General features: G+C 38.8%; 1 pseudogene; it reads left to right on the top strand.

Moving 5' to 3' along the window:
- Positions 1-4,745: 4,745 nt before the first annotated feature.
- On the top strand, positions 4,746-5,138 carry LOC149991426 (fatty acid-binding protein, brain pseudogene; annotated as a pseudogene).
- Positions 5,139-15,563: the final 10,425 nt, after the last annotated feature.

Raw genomic sequence — 15,563 nt, 5'->3', positions numbered from 1 at the left:
GAGGCATTGAACAACACACCAGATCAAATGGACTTAATTGATATATGTAGAACTTTTCATCCCAAAGAAGCAAAATATTCATTCTTTTCAAATGCACATGGGACATTTTCAAAGATAGACCATTGGTAGGAAACAAAATAAGCCTCAACAAATTCAAGAAAATTGAAATTATATCAAGCATCTTCTCAGATCACAATGCCTTAAAATTAGAAATAAACATCAAGGAAAAAACTCAAAGACATTGAAACACATGGAAAATGAATAACATGATATTAAATAATGAATGGGTTAACAATGACATCAAAGAAGAAATCAAGAAGTTTCTGGAAGCTAATGATAATGAACACATGACAACCCAAAACCTTAGGGACAAAACAAAAGTCGTCCTGAGAGGAAAGTTTATAGCAATACAGGTCTACCTGAAAAGGATAGAAGAATTCCAAATAAAAAATCTAACCCTACAGCTACAAGGACTAGAACAACAACAACAAACAAAGCCCAGGACAAGTAGAAGGAAGGAAATAATCAAGTTCTGAGAAGAATTAAATGACATAGAGGCTAAACAAACAATTCAAAAGGTCAACAATAGTAAGAGTTGATTCTTTGAAAAGATAAACAAAATCAACAAGCCTTTAATGAGGCTCATCAAGAAAAAAAAAGAAAAAAAAGATAGAGGACCCAAATAAACAAAATCAGAAATGAAAGAGGAGAAATCATGACCGATATCAAAGAAATACAAAAGATAGTAAGAAATTACTACAAATAACTGTATGGCAAGAAACATGACAACCTAAATGAAATGGACAAATTTCTAGAAACATAATCTTCTAAAACTGAATCAGGAAGAAGTAGAAAGCCTGAACAGACCGATAACAAAGAGTGAAATTGAAACAGTAACCAGAAATCTCCCAGCACACAAAAGCCCTGGACGTGATGGCTTGCTTCATGGGTGAATTTTACAAAACACTTAGGGAAGAACTAATGCCTACTCTTCTCAAACTATTCCAAAAAATTCAAGAAGAGGGAAAATTCCCAAACTCTTTATGAAGCCAGTATTACCCTAATTCCAAAACCAGGTCAAGACACAACAAAGAAAGAAAACTACAGGTCAATGTAGCTGATGAACACAGATGCTAAAATCCTCAACAAAATATTGGCAAACAGGATCCAGCAACACATTAAAAAGATCATACACCACGATCAAGTGAGATTCATCCCAGGGATGCAAGGATGGTTTAATATTCGCAAATCAATAAATGTAATACACTACTTAAACAAAATGAAAGACAAAAATCACACGATCATATCCATAGATGCTGAACAAGCATTTGATAAAGTACAACACCCATTTGTGATGAAAACGCTCATCAAAATGGGAAAAGAGGGAGCATAGCTCAACATAGTAAAGGCCATATACAAGAAACCTGAAGCCAACATTACACTCAATGGACAAAAACTGAAAGCATTCCCTTGTCCCTGAGATCAGGAACAAGACAAGGATGCCCACTCTCTCCACTCCTATTCAACATAGTTTTGGAGGTTCTTGCCACAGCAATCAGACAAGAAAAGGAAATAAAAAGCATCCAAATTAGAAAAGAGGAAGTAAAACTGTCATTATGTGCAGATGACATGATAGTGTATAAAGAAAACCCTATTGACTCCACTAGTAAACTAATCAACATAATAAGTGAATTTGGCAAAACAGCAGGGTACAAAGTCAATATTCAGAAATTGAAAGCATTTCTATACATCAACAATAAAATGTCAGAGACAGAAAATAAAAAAAAATCTCATTTACTATAACCACAAGAAAAATAAAGTACCTAGGAATAAACTTAACCAAAGAGATAAAATACCTGTACTTGGAAAACTACATATCTCTGAAGAAAAAAATTAAGGAAGATACAAATAAATGGAAGCATATGCCATGTTCAGGGATGGGAAGAATCAACATCACTAAGATGTCCATACTACCTCAAGCAATTTACAAATCCAACGCAATCCCTATTAAAATACCAGTGACATATTTCACAAACCTGGAACAAATACTTCAAAAATTTATATGGAAACAAAAAAGACCCCAAATAGCCACAGCAATCTTGAGGCAGAAGAACACAGTAGGAGAAATCCCAATACCTGATATAAAACTATACTACAAAGCCACTGTGATCAAGACAGCCTGGTAGTGGCATAAGAACAGACATATAGATCAATGGAATAGAACAGAGAGTCCAGAGGTAAACCCAGGTCTATATGGTCAACTAATATTTGAAAAAGGGGGAAGGAACATAAAATGAAGTGAGAAGAGCCTCTTCAACAAATGGTGCTGGGGGAACTGGACAGGGACATGCAAAAAAATGAAACTAGACCGCCTACTTACACCACACACCAGAATAAACTCAAGATGGATCAAAGACTTAAATGTAAGCCATGACACCATAAAAGTCCTAGAGGAAAACATAGGCAGGAAAATTTTAGATATCCCACGTAGCAATATTTTCACCGATACATCTCCTAAGGCAAGGAAAATAAAGAAAAGAATAAACAAATGGGACTACATCACACTAAAGAGTTTCTGCTTAGCAAAAGAAAACATCAGCAAGATGGAAAGGGAACCAACCATATGGGAAAATATAGTTGCCAATGATACCTCAGACAAGGGATTGATCTCAAACTATATAAAGGACTTACACATCTCAACACCAAAAAGACAAACAACCCAATTAAAAAATGGGCAAAGGACCTGAACAAACACTTCTCCAAGGAGGATACACAGAGGGTCCATAGATATATGAAAGAATGCTCAACATCACTAGCCATCAGAGAGATGCAAATAAAAACCAAAATGAGATACCACTTTACACCAGTCAGAATGGCCATCATCAACAAATCAACAAACAATAAGTGCTGGCGAGGATGTGGAGAAATGGGAACCCTAGTGCACTCTTGGTGGGAATGCAGGCTGGGGCAGCCACTATGGAAAACAGTTTGGAATTTCTTTAAAAAACTAAAAATGGAACTGCCTTTTGAACCAATGATTCCACTGCTAGGACTATACCCGAAGGATTCTGAAACCTCTATTCAAAAGAACCTTTCCACCCCTATGTTCATAGCAGCATTGTTTAGAATAGCCAAGTGCTGGAAACAGCCTAAGTGCCCATCTGTAGATGAGTGGATTAAAAAACTGTGTTACATTTACACAATGGAATACTATGCAGCAGAAAGAAAGAAAGAACTCCTGCCATTTGCAACAACATGGATGGAACTAGAGGGAATTATGCTTAGCATAATACATCAAGCAATGAAAGAAAAATATCATATGATATCACCTAATACGGGAGACTAATCACCAACACAAAGAAATGAACAAAATTGAACAAGGATCAGAAAAACAGTTATCGGGGCAGCAGGGAGAGAAGGGGTAAATAGGGGAAGGATCTAGTAAAGGAACTAGTATACATAACCCATGGACATAGACCATGAGGTGGGGAATGACTGTGGGAGAAGGGGTGGGCTGGGTGGGGGAGAGAAATGCGGGAAAGTGGGACAACTGTAATAGAAAAACAATAAAATAAAAATTTTTAAAAAGTTACTGTTGAAAATGAAAAAAAAAAAAAGTTAAAATTATCCCTAAGAACATCTAAAAGAAATTCCAGTTTTTGTGATTGGGTTTTTATACTTCATTCTTTATCTTGTGTTTATTTTTGTATATACTATAAAGTTTAAATCTAAAGTTCCTTTTCCTGATTATTAAATAACTATTCTAATACCGATAATTAAATATTCTTTTCACACCCCCATTGTGATGGTTATCAGTAACCCATCATCTCTGAGAATCAGCTTCATATCTCCAAGTTGGTTTTCTCTCTATCAATAAAAGGAATCTTTTCACACAAGAGTGCTAAGCTAACAAGTAAATATCTGCCTATAATGTAAAAAGATAGAATGTAGTGTCTAAAAACATACTCTTTGTACAGTGGAATTCCATTAGAACACAGATCATTAGGATGTGCATTCAGATATACCATTTGGCAAGTAATACTACACAGCATGGGCATACAGCCTTAGAGTTTAGAAAGCACTTGCACTTCCATTATTTCATTGATCTTTCCAGCAAATCTATGAGATAGAGAGCATTCACCTCTCTACTGGTCAGAGTCTTATAGGTTATACTGAGGTAACAAACAACCCCAGAATTTCAGTGGTTTAAACCAATGGGAAATATATATATATATACTCATTCTACATGTTTATTGCTAGTAAGTGGAGGACTCTGGTCTATATCATGTTCACACAGAAAGGCCAATGGAAGCACTAACAATTGGAATGTTGTCCAATAATAGAGAAAATAGAAGACAGACAATCATGTGTTGTCTTAAATGCTTCTACCCTAAAGTGACACATATCACTTCTACTCATATTTCATTGGTCAGAATGAGTCAAAAGCCACAGTTAACTTCAAGGGTGCAAAGATGTTTAATATCACTATATTACTGAAAGTAGAAAGGAACTGAATAGTGGTAACAGTAGTAATTTGTAGTAAAGCCTCATTTTACAGAGAGAAGTCCAAGAGAGGAATGATATGTTGAGGGAAGCTATTTAGAGTTGTGGACTGAGCTTGCAATAAATGATTTTTAGGTGTTGTTACTAAGAGAAAGCATGCTTTCAGTTGAAAATAAGGTTTTCAGATTGAGAATATGAGAACTCAGGCTTTGGGTTTTTGCAGCTAATGGGAAAGGGCAGGGATGGTGGAAGTTTTCTGTGCTACCTGGAAGCTGATGGACAGTTAGAGCTTTGATGAGCACATGAAGACTCTAAGTGTGGGCTTTGCCACTAGGCAGATGGGAAATGTAACTAAACCAATAGTAATCATCAGTCAGGAGGGGGAACAAAGCAGTGATCAGAAGTCAAAACATGTTAGAGAACAGAAAGATTAGTTTCCATCTTGGAGAAGAGTTTGTTGAAACCACTGCAGATAACAGAAACTGTAAGTCTGTTAGTCAGGATGGAGATAAACTTGTTCATGTACAGAAATAGGATGGCAAGAAATAAATTTTGTAAGAGAAATTAAGGATTGCAAAGTGGTGACTCTTACTTTTGGTGATACAGTTGCTGTTTGCTACTATGAGAAGGCATAGAAAGGTTCTTGATCTGGGCCTGGAGAAGCTCTACAATTTTTCTGTTACCCAAGTCTCAGCATTATCTTCCTATTACAGTATGACTGATCACTCCGTCGGCAGCCGTCCGTCTCGAGAGACGATGGTGTAGCTTCTTAAGAGTCTATCTGCACCGCCGAGAATGGCTGTGCAGTCCGACTCGGGAGTGACACGGTATCTGTCTCCTCCCGTGTTGAATCGACATCTTGCGATGACGCTGGAGTGTCCTCTCCAGTGAAGCTGAAGCTACAGAGCCTGGGCAGGGTGATATGGAGGGTCTGCTGTTGCCCATACAGCAGACCCCCCCTCTCTTCGCAGCTGAAGGGTCCAAGGGAAAGACGGAGTCAATACAGCTTGGCTTCAGGTGCGCTGCAGGAGTTGCCGGTGTTGACTACAACGTCAAACCGCCTTAGGGACTCCGGCTCCGGATTTTCTGTCGGGGTTTACTCCCTTAGCCTTTCCCCTGAAGAGGTATGCCGCAAGGCAGCGGAGGTTTTTTGGAGTCAGAGTTTTCCTTATCCTTGGTGTGGAGGTAGAAAGTGGTGGTTTAAAAACTTGTTTTAAAAACATGTTACTTAAAGCAACTAGTTCAATTTTGATCTGCAAATTAATCATGTTTTATAGTTTGCATAAGATTTTAAGCCACATTTTAAAAATAAAGAAATGAATACACTTGATAATTTCCATCGGATTATAACTTAAATTGGAATAAAAATCTAATAATACAAAATAAAGAACTCAGCCTTTAGATTCAGACAGTCCTGAGTTCAAACCACAAATTGTGCCTCTTACTGAGTATTGCAAGCAGGTAAGATCACTTCTCTGAGCATCCATTTCCTTGTCTAAAAATGAGGATGAAGAATTATATAGAAAACTTGCAGGATGATTGATGATTGGAGTTAATGTGAATAAAGTGCCTGGGCCCAAACTTAGTTATTCTTACCTCAAATTTATCCCTCTTTTCTCCGTTAGGTATGCAGAATGTGGAAATCCTGTGAAGCATCTCTTAGTCTGATTCTTCTCTGGATTTCTATTTTCCATTGTGACACCTGAATCTGTAAGAAGATAGAAAGGAAAAGGGAAACTTGAGACAAGGAGGGAAGTCATTTTTACCCTAAGTTCAGAAATGCTTTCTCTCTTTTGCAATGTCCTCTCTCATCCTTTTGTCCAGTCAACCCCTTCTTGTACTTCAAGACTTAGATTAACCCAACAATTTTTTTTCTGGGAAGTGTTCCCAGACTCCCTTATGCTGAATCCAATGCCTCTTCTCTGAAAACTCCTCCCAAATATTTTGTGCTTAGGTCTATCTCATTACTCAGCACAATCCTTTTTAAGCATTTAGCATATAGCAAGTGCTTAATGAATGTCTATCCAAGGAATAAGTAAGATCATTACATGACATGTAAATACTTTGTTGACTTTTCTGTCTAGCCTCATTTCTCCGTATCCATATCCTTACCCTGCTTAACCTATCCCACTCCAGTACCCCAAAACATACACTTGCTCCTCCAAAAATACTATGCTTTTTGTGGATTCTGGAATCTCTCAGAATTTCCTGGCCTCCATCTCTACACATGCTGCTTCCTCTGTATGGCATGATCTCTCACCAACTTTTAAACACTTAATCATCTTTTAGCAGAGCTGAGGATCTGGTAGTTTGGAACATAAGCTCTGAAGCCAGGCTGCCTGTGTTTAAATTCTGCTCTACTTATTAGCTTGTGACATCAGAAAAAAATATCTAACTTCTCTGGGTCTGTTTCCCCATCGATAAAATAGGGCTAATAAAAGTACTTACCTAATAGACTTGCTATGGAGATTAAATGAGTTAATGCATTTAAGTTGTTTACAAGCATACCTAGTACAGTTACCTCTATATGTTTGCTGTATCATTTAAATCTTAACACAAACACTACCTCCTTTGCATAAGTGGGCATCACAAATGGGTAGCTTGCAGGCTACGTTTTATTAGGACTACATGATATGCTTACATTTTTTTTTAATTAAAGTGCCTTCCAGTTTAGTATAGTCTTCACCACTCCCTGCATTCACCTGTTTGATTCATTTGCCTGGTACAGAAGCTTTAGGTTTGCAATCTTGAATAAGCATATCTCTTTTCTGATCCCTTCAGACAGAGTCCCAGAAACTCAATACACACCTTTTTTTTTAAAAAAAAATTATTTATTTTTATTTTTTTTTTATTTTTGGTTTTTCAATTACAGTTGTCCCATTTTTCCCCCATTTCTCTCCCCCACCCAGCCCACCCCCTCTCCCGCAATCATATCCCTCCCTGTTTTCTGTATCCATGAGTCATTTATCCACATTCTTTGACTAAACCCTTCCCTTACTTATCCCCCTTCTCTCCCTCCCCTCTTCCCCCTATTGACTGCTATTCTGCTCTTTGTTCTATTTAGTTCCTTTGTTTGTGTTGTTCTTTAGTTTCCTGTATTAGGTGTATCATATGGTATTTTTCTTTTTTTGCCTGGCTTATTTCACTAAGCATAATTCTCTCTAGTTCCATCCATGTTGTTGCAAACGGCAGGAGTTCCTTCTTTCTCTCTGCTGCTTAGTATTCCATTGTGTAAATGTACCACAGTTTTTTGATCCACTCATCTACAGATGGGCACTTAGGTTGTTTCCAGCACTTAGCTATTGTAAACAGTGCTGCAATGAACATAGGGGTGCATAAGTTCTTTTGAATTGGTGTTTCAAGATTCTTTGGGTACAATACTAGTAGTGGAATCGCTGGTTCAAAAGGCAGTTCCATTTTTAATTTTTTGAGGTAATTCCATACTGTAATACACATCTTTATTAAAGCAGTTTTATGCACTGCTGATTGTTTTCTTGCCCGAGTCTTCACTCTGCTGTGAACTTCTTTAGTATAGAAATGGAGATCTTGGTATTGCTGGTATCTAGAATGTAACCTTATACAAAGAAGTGATCAATAAATAAATGCTTGTTGAATGACTGACTGAATGAGTGAAAGGAAATGAATAATTTGGGTAGCCCTAGCCCCTATTGTCAATGAAGAACAGGCCTCTGGAGAGGCTTACAGGGCTTCTTTGCAGGCAAGCTTAAAATTTAAAAGCCATCCACACAGAGCTTTCTGGTCCTGGCTGGGAAATTTACAGGGCTCTCTTTAACCCCTTTCCTCCAAGGCCACATCTTCTCTTACAGTCTTTAATGGAATAAAACTAATGGGACATAGCCACAAAGGCAAAAGAAGCAAAACAGCATGACTCCTTTTGCCTTTATAAGTAATATGGATATTAGGATAAGAGCTGAAGTCTCCTAAAATAGAAGACATACATGCTTTCCTTTATAATAAGAAACTCAGAGTTTACACAAAATTGTCCCAAACAACATTCCATCTTTAAAGTTATGCATTGTTTTTCCCAAGTTAAGAAAGTAGGGGGTGTGTCCATATATGTCAAATGGTTAGGACCCTAGGCTGTGTGGCCCAGAGCACAGGTTTAAGGGCAGGGCAGACTTCTTAGATTTACTCTACCCTATGCTTGAAAAATGCATGTTTAAATAGGTGTAAATATTTTTGGAGTGGATAGCATGCTCCTTCAGGTAATAGTCTGATCCAGTGGAAGGATCCTTGGATTTGGAATCAGAGGAGGATGAGTTGGAGTCTATAGCAAACAGACCCCTAAGGTGGCAACCAGAATCTCCACTTCCTGGCATTCATGCCCTTGTTTAATCCCCGCCCTTTGAGTAGGGGGGTAACCTAGGACTTGCTCCTAACCAATAGAATATGACAAAGGTGATGGGATGTCACTCTCAAGTTTACACTATGTTTTTTTTTTTAATTTTTTTCTCTTTTTATTTTTAATTTTAATTTTATTTTTTTGGTTTTTCAATTACAGTTGTCCTAATTTTCCCCATTTCTCTCCCCCACCCAGCCCACCCCTTCTCCCACAATCATATCCCTCCCCTTTGTCCATGTCCATGAGTCATTTATACACATTCTTTGACTAAACCCTCCCCTTACCTATCCCCCTTCTCTCCCTCCCCCTCCCCCCTATTGACTGCTATTCTGCTCTTTGTTCTATTTAGTTTTTTTGTTTGTGTTGTTCTTTAGTTTCCTGTATTAGGTGATATCATATGGTATTTTTCTTTCTTTTCCTGGCTTATTTCACTAAGCATAATTCTCTCTAGTTCCACACCATCTTGCTAGCAGACTTGTTCTCTTTCCTGTTGCTGGCTTTGAAGATAGAACCACAAGGAACTGAATCCTGCTAACAACCACATGAGTGGGGAAGCAGAATATTCCTTAGTCTAGCCACTATATGAGAACACAGTCCTAGCCAACACCTTGGCTGTGGTCTTGCAAGACCCTAAGCAGAAGACTCATTTAAGTCATGCCCAGACTTCAATGAAAGACATTGTGAGATAAATGTGTGGTGTTGTAAGCTGCTGAATTTGCAGTAATTAGTTACACACCATAGAAAACTAATACATAGTCCTTGCTCCTCCACTCACTAGCTGTGTGACTCTGGGCATGTGTGTTCTCTCTTTGCCTTGATTTGTTCAACTGTGAAATAAGAAATGAAGATCAAGCAAATGCTTCCCTGCCTCCCTCCCAGGGGTACTTTAGAATCCAATGAATATGTGAGTTCTTTGAAAATCAAAGAGCATTGTACAAATGTGAGGAATAATTGTTAATATTCTTCTCAGGCTCCCCAGGGCCTAGCAGCTTAAGCAGATGATCTTGAAAAATGAGAAGATGGGAAACATAAAACTAAAGAACTATAGTGGCCTTAAAACTGACACTGGCTTGTTTGGCCCAAGTTGCAATATATTTTATATTAAAACAATCCTCGTGGGTAGATTGAAACATCTCAAGCTGTTTAGAAGACCTCCTAGATAGATCCTTAATGTGTCTGGTTCCTTTGGCCTCAGACTACCCAGAAGCCCAGTGCAATGTCACACACCTTTTTTTTTTTTTTTTTTTTTTTTTTTTTTTTTTTTTTTTTTTTTACCACCTATCCCATTCCCAAATTCTCACTTTACAGAAATCAGCTTCAAAGGACATTGTCCAATAGCCTGATTACTCCTGGGTCACTGCCTGAGGCCATAGGGGTTATATAAGGACTCGATGACCTATAGCTTTTGCCAGGTGGAGCAGAAGGCTGCTGACAACTGAAGGAGGGTTGGGTTTCTTTCATAACAGACCAGAAGTTAATATGGTCACTCACAGCTATTCAATCTTGTGAAACTGAACTAAGGAAAAAAGATTTCCTACATGCTGGGGGCACTAAACCACATGTACAAATTAATCACCCAACCTGTTCTTCCTTTAAATAGAAGAAATGTAGGGGTTTGTCACCAACTTCTTCTGACACCTTGCCACAATCCCATTTTGTTTGGCATAGTGCATGACATTCGAGGCCCTGAATGATTTGGTCCTTGCCCATCTCTTCTTGGGCTTCCATCCAGGTATCCTCTGGTTCTTCCTCAAACATCGGTTTAAGATTTTCTCTTACACATTTTCACTCTATCATGGAACAGAGAAAATAATAATAATAATAATAATAATAATAATAATAATAATAATAATAATAAAATAATAATAATAATGGCAGCATATAACACTTATTATGTGCTGAGTACCTTTCTAAGTTTATTACACCTATTAATCCATTCATTTCCCACCATGGCAAACATATTAGGTATGTACTGATATTATCATCTCCATTTCATGAATGAGGATATCAAGGTTCAGGTCGTACTGCTAATATTTAGTGGTGTTGTGATTTGAACACAGATACATTGAGCACGAAGGCCATGCTCTTAATCATGATGCCATTTTGCTTTTTGTTTACCTATTTCCCCTACTAGCCTGTGTGTTCCTTTTGGGAAGCAATTTTGTGCCCAGTGCCTTGTACAGTGCTTAGTAAATGTTTATTGGATGAGTGAATAAATGAATACATAGTGAAAAGAGAACACAGTTTGGAGTCAGAAAGCCTATTGCTTAACCTAATATCTATCATTTAACAATTATTGTGACTTTGAGTGACCTTTTAAGTCTAATAGCATCATGTTTACATATGTGGGCTCTGGAGCCAGGCTGCCTATGTTCAAAATATGGCACCACTACTCACTGGCCATGTAACCTTGGGCAAGTCCCATATCTTTTCTGAGTCTCAGTTTCCTAATCTTTAAAATTATGATAATTGTAATAACTAGGTCACAAGATTGTTGTTAAGGAAATAGGAATTAATATGTAATGCTTAGAATATGGCAAATGATTGATGAATGTTAATTATTAATGTTATTATTATGCTTTAGTATTTTTCACATACAAAAATGGGGATAAGAACATTTAAAAAAATTATCCTCATCAGAGGGCATTTTTTCATTGCTTTTAAAGATGGAGGAAGGGAAAGAAAGAAACACTGATGCAAAAGAGAAGCATCAGTTGGTTGCCTCCCATATGTTCCTGGACCGGGAATCAAACCTTCAACCTCTTGGTTATAGGACAATGCTCCAACCAGCCACGGCGGGGATAACAATATTTATCTCAACAGGTTACCACATAAAAATCAAATGAGGCAATGGATGTGGAACTGCCCTGTTATCTTAACAACACAATATAAACGCTAAAACTAAACTTAGAAAATATTGCAAGTCATTTGTTCAAAGCCTGAAGCTCAGATTCCATGTAGCTTAGTTTCAAACTCACAGATTAGTTACAGTAACCCCCCAAAAGTTGGGTAAAGCTATAAAGGTTGGCTCTGCCAGTGCTAAAAGGCAAGTGACTCCTATATTGTGTGTGGGCATGACATTCTATAAATAGATGTCTATCTTCCTTCATGTGGGCTATGGGCTACAAAGTCTGTTGAATATCTGTCATTTACCCCAATAAGAGCCCAGAGGTGGTCAGGGCTTGGCAGGAAGAGTCTTGGGGTACAGAAAGAAACAGACTACATCAAGTGACATGACAAAAAAAAAAAAAAGGTACCTGTGAAACCTTAGGAAAAGTTTCTACGCTGTGCATGATAGGTCTCCATTAAGAGGGGAGTGACCAAGGCACAGAACAAATGAAGAACTTCAATTGCATCAACATGTCCCAGTCCAAGCTACAAATTTTCTACCTCAGACAGCATGAGTAAGAAAAGTGAAGAGGACAACAAGGAGTCAAGCAGTGGTCCAGCAACCCTGATTCCCAAGAATAAAAGGATCAAGGAGGGAAATAAACATCCTGGGTCACTGTATAGAAAGGGTCTGTGAAGATGATTACAATTTACACACACTAGAATTTCCAGAGACAGGGATGGCTAGATTTTGCTCAGGCTGTGACCCTCTTTGGTCTGCTTATAACAAGTGCCTCATCCATCCAGCACCACTGAAAGATAGAGGAATCCAATCATTTCCAGTGAGCAAAACACATTTTTTAACAGTGAGGAAAAGGTGAAGTATCTGGAAAATCCCTACTTGGGTTCTCAGAGTTCCTACTACTGGCAACTGCTGATGGAGGTTTGAGTGGGAGGATGCAAAGAAGGGGGAAGGGTGGGAGAGATTTATGGACAGACTGGGCTGAAGGAATGATTTAAAGAGGGTTGGAATGACTATAAGAAAGGGCAATGCTTGGACTAGAACCAGAGAGACAACAGTGAGTGGAGGTTGCAGACATTTTTCCCATGTGGAAGCAGAACCAAAATTTGCAGTATTTTCCTCTTGTTTTATAATGCTTGCAATAGGGATGGCCACAGTTACCAGCAAAAGGGCTGTTGGGAGAGGCCTTAGTGAGGTTTAAAAAGCATAGCTTACCTCAGACTGGATGTGAGGGCTATGCTATACATCTTAAGTAATTTTAATGTGATTTCAACAAAAATACAGATATAACTATGTGGCTAGCTGCTTGACTGGCTTGTACTACATCCAGTGCTTATCAACTGGATTTTAATCTGGATTTTCTGAGCACTTAATTGAGACACAGCCTCAGTAGAAGAGGATTATAGTTGACACAAGAGACTGAGACCTAGTCTTGGCTATCTATTGGGAAAATGAAGTAAACCTTTGGGTTCCATTACAAAATGTACCAAAGTAAGTGGGCTCAGAGACCCCAGAAAATCAAAAGTGTACTGAACTTCTAGACCTTGAATAAGGATTAGAAATGTTAGGGTGGAAAATGGAAAATGCGGGAAAGGAAGGAGAGATGATGCTCCAGGCAAGGGAACAACTTAAGGAAAGGTTTGAAGGTTAGAATGAGCATAGCCTTTTTCAAATATAGAATCCTGAAGCAACATAACGTTATGACCGTTATTCAAAACACTTCCTCTATTCTTCAATCAAACACAGGTTTGACTATGTAGATAGATGAATAAATGATAGATAGATTGAGTCCTAGGCCAGGAACAAAGTAATATTTGATTATTTTGGATTTGTCATTAATTCACTATATACCAATTCACTAATTTACTATGACCTTGGACAGGTCATTTACTCTCTGTGGCCTCTGCTTTTCCATTTGCAACAGAATGGGGGGAGGCACCCAGACTCTTAACCTGAAGAAGATTCATCCTCTTATCTCTTAACTGTGAACAATGTTTCCCAGATCTAATCAGAGGCAATAACACCAAGAGCCAAAGCTCATGACAGCCTGAGCCCATTGTCTCTTCTTTTGCTCCCAGGGGAGCAACTTTAAATTCAGGGAGCTGGGCAGGAGAAGGGGCCAAAATGTGGACTTAAGACCTTGACTGCTGCAGGAGAAACAGCCCATGTGCGTTTGGGAACCAGAGATCTCAGACTCCCATCTGGAACCTCCCAGGCTCCTCTTGGCCACCTAGGAAACAGGCAGGGCTGCAGTTGGGCTGCCAGGAGACAGAGCCAACCCAAGGCACCAGAGTTTCAGGGACAGAGGGGCCTAAACTCCATCTGTCCCACTTCATTAGCCCTTCTACCTCCAGACCTTCATCAGACTCAGACTAGAAAATCTTTCAGATCACCTGCTCCCATCCTCTCCACCTGGTGTAGGACCCCCACTTCAGCCTTCCTGCCAAGCACCTTCCTGCCACAGCAGGCTCAGGATTCCACTTGACAGAATGTTGTTCCTGCACCCCTGTAACTTTCTCCTACACACCCACGTTCTGCCCTCAGGACACCCAACCAGACAGGACTGCTCCTTATTCTCAGGAATGTCCTTCACATATTTGAACATAATTACCTCTGCCATTCTTGCTTCCCAGCCAGGCAGGTCTCTCTCTCCCTCTCCTTCTTCCTCTCTCCAGTTTTATTTAGTTTACATGCCATTCAATTATTCAACCACGTAAAGTTTATAATTCAATTCTTTTTAGTTTATTCACAGAATTGAGCAGCCATCACCACAACCAATTTTAGAAAATTTTCATAACCCAAAAAAGAAATCTTGTGCCTATCATCCATCATCAACCCATTCTCCCCAGCACCTAGAGCCTAGGCAGCCTATGTCATGTCTCTATCAATTTGTCTATTCTGGAAATTTCATGTAAATGGAGCTTATATATGCCATTTCCAATGCATTATGCATTGGAAATGGCATATAAAATATTTTATATTTTAAAATATGATTAATATTGATTTTTAACCTCCTGAATTAGGGTGTGTGCTTCATATCATACCTTCTAGAGGGGTTCAAGGCTTCCAGGAAGGCAGGGCAGGCAATGTGAGCAATGATACCTGGCCCCTCTCATTTTTTCTTTGGCTCCTCAGAAGTGGAAAGGGCTCTATTTAGCCTTGCTTTTGACCATAAAATTAGAATATACTATACATTGAGAGAAGAGGAAATTATCTGAAGAAAGACAGAGATGGAAATACTCTAAAAAAAGATCAAACCTCCAATTTGAACAGAGATGTGGCAAAGTCAGGTTGATTCTAGTTTCAAGCAGGAAGGAGGCTTCAGAGCTGCAGGCAGAAGGCCAAGTTGAGACATTCCAGGAAATCTGAGAAGAGAAAGGTGATTAGAAAAATGACCCTGAAGTGAAGACAGCAAATGGGCTCTGTACAATGGTAGTGCATGAAGTAGTGGGGGACAAGGACAAGAAAATGAGGGTGGAAATGGTGTCTGCAACTTATTCCCTTATACCCAGACTAGCAAGATATTTCCATTGTTGTTATTTGGAGAACATTTTGTTTGTTTGTTTTGCTATTTGTCTGACTAGCCTCTCATTGGTGCTGAAAGTGAGGAAAAGAGGGTGGCTGGTTCAAACAGCTGGGGTATGGCTCTATGTGGGCTGAGGGCAGATAACTTGGTAGCCAGTGTGGTGATGAAGGCAACCTGTTTAGTGAAGAAGGAAAAGGTTTTTTTTTTTTTTTTTTACAGTTAGGTAGCTCGTATGTTAAGGAGGACAGGATGGCTGTTATTTGGGGAACATGAAGAAAAAAAAGTCTCCAGAAGACAGTAGAGCAGCTGTGAAGAAGGGA

This window comes from Furipterus horrens, unplaced genomic scaffold (genome assembly GCF_987537825.1).
Source record: "Furipterus horrens unplaced genomic scaffold, mFurHor1.1.pri manual_scaffold_17, whole genome shotgun sequence".
Classification (NCBI taxonomy): Eukaryota; Metazoa; Chordata; class Mammalia; order Chiroptera; family Furipteridae; genus Furipterus; species Furipterus horrens.
The sequence above is the reverse complement of the archived record's forward strand: the minus strand, read 5'-3'. Positions and strand labels throughout refer to the sequence as shown.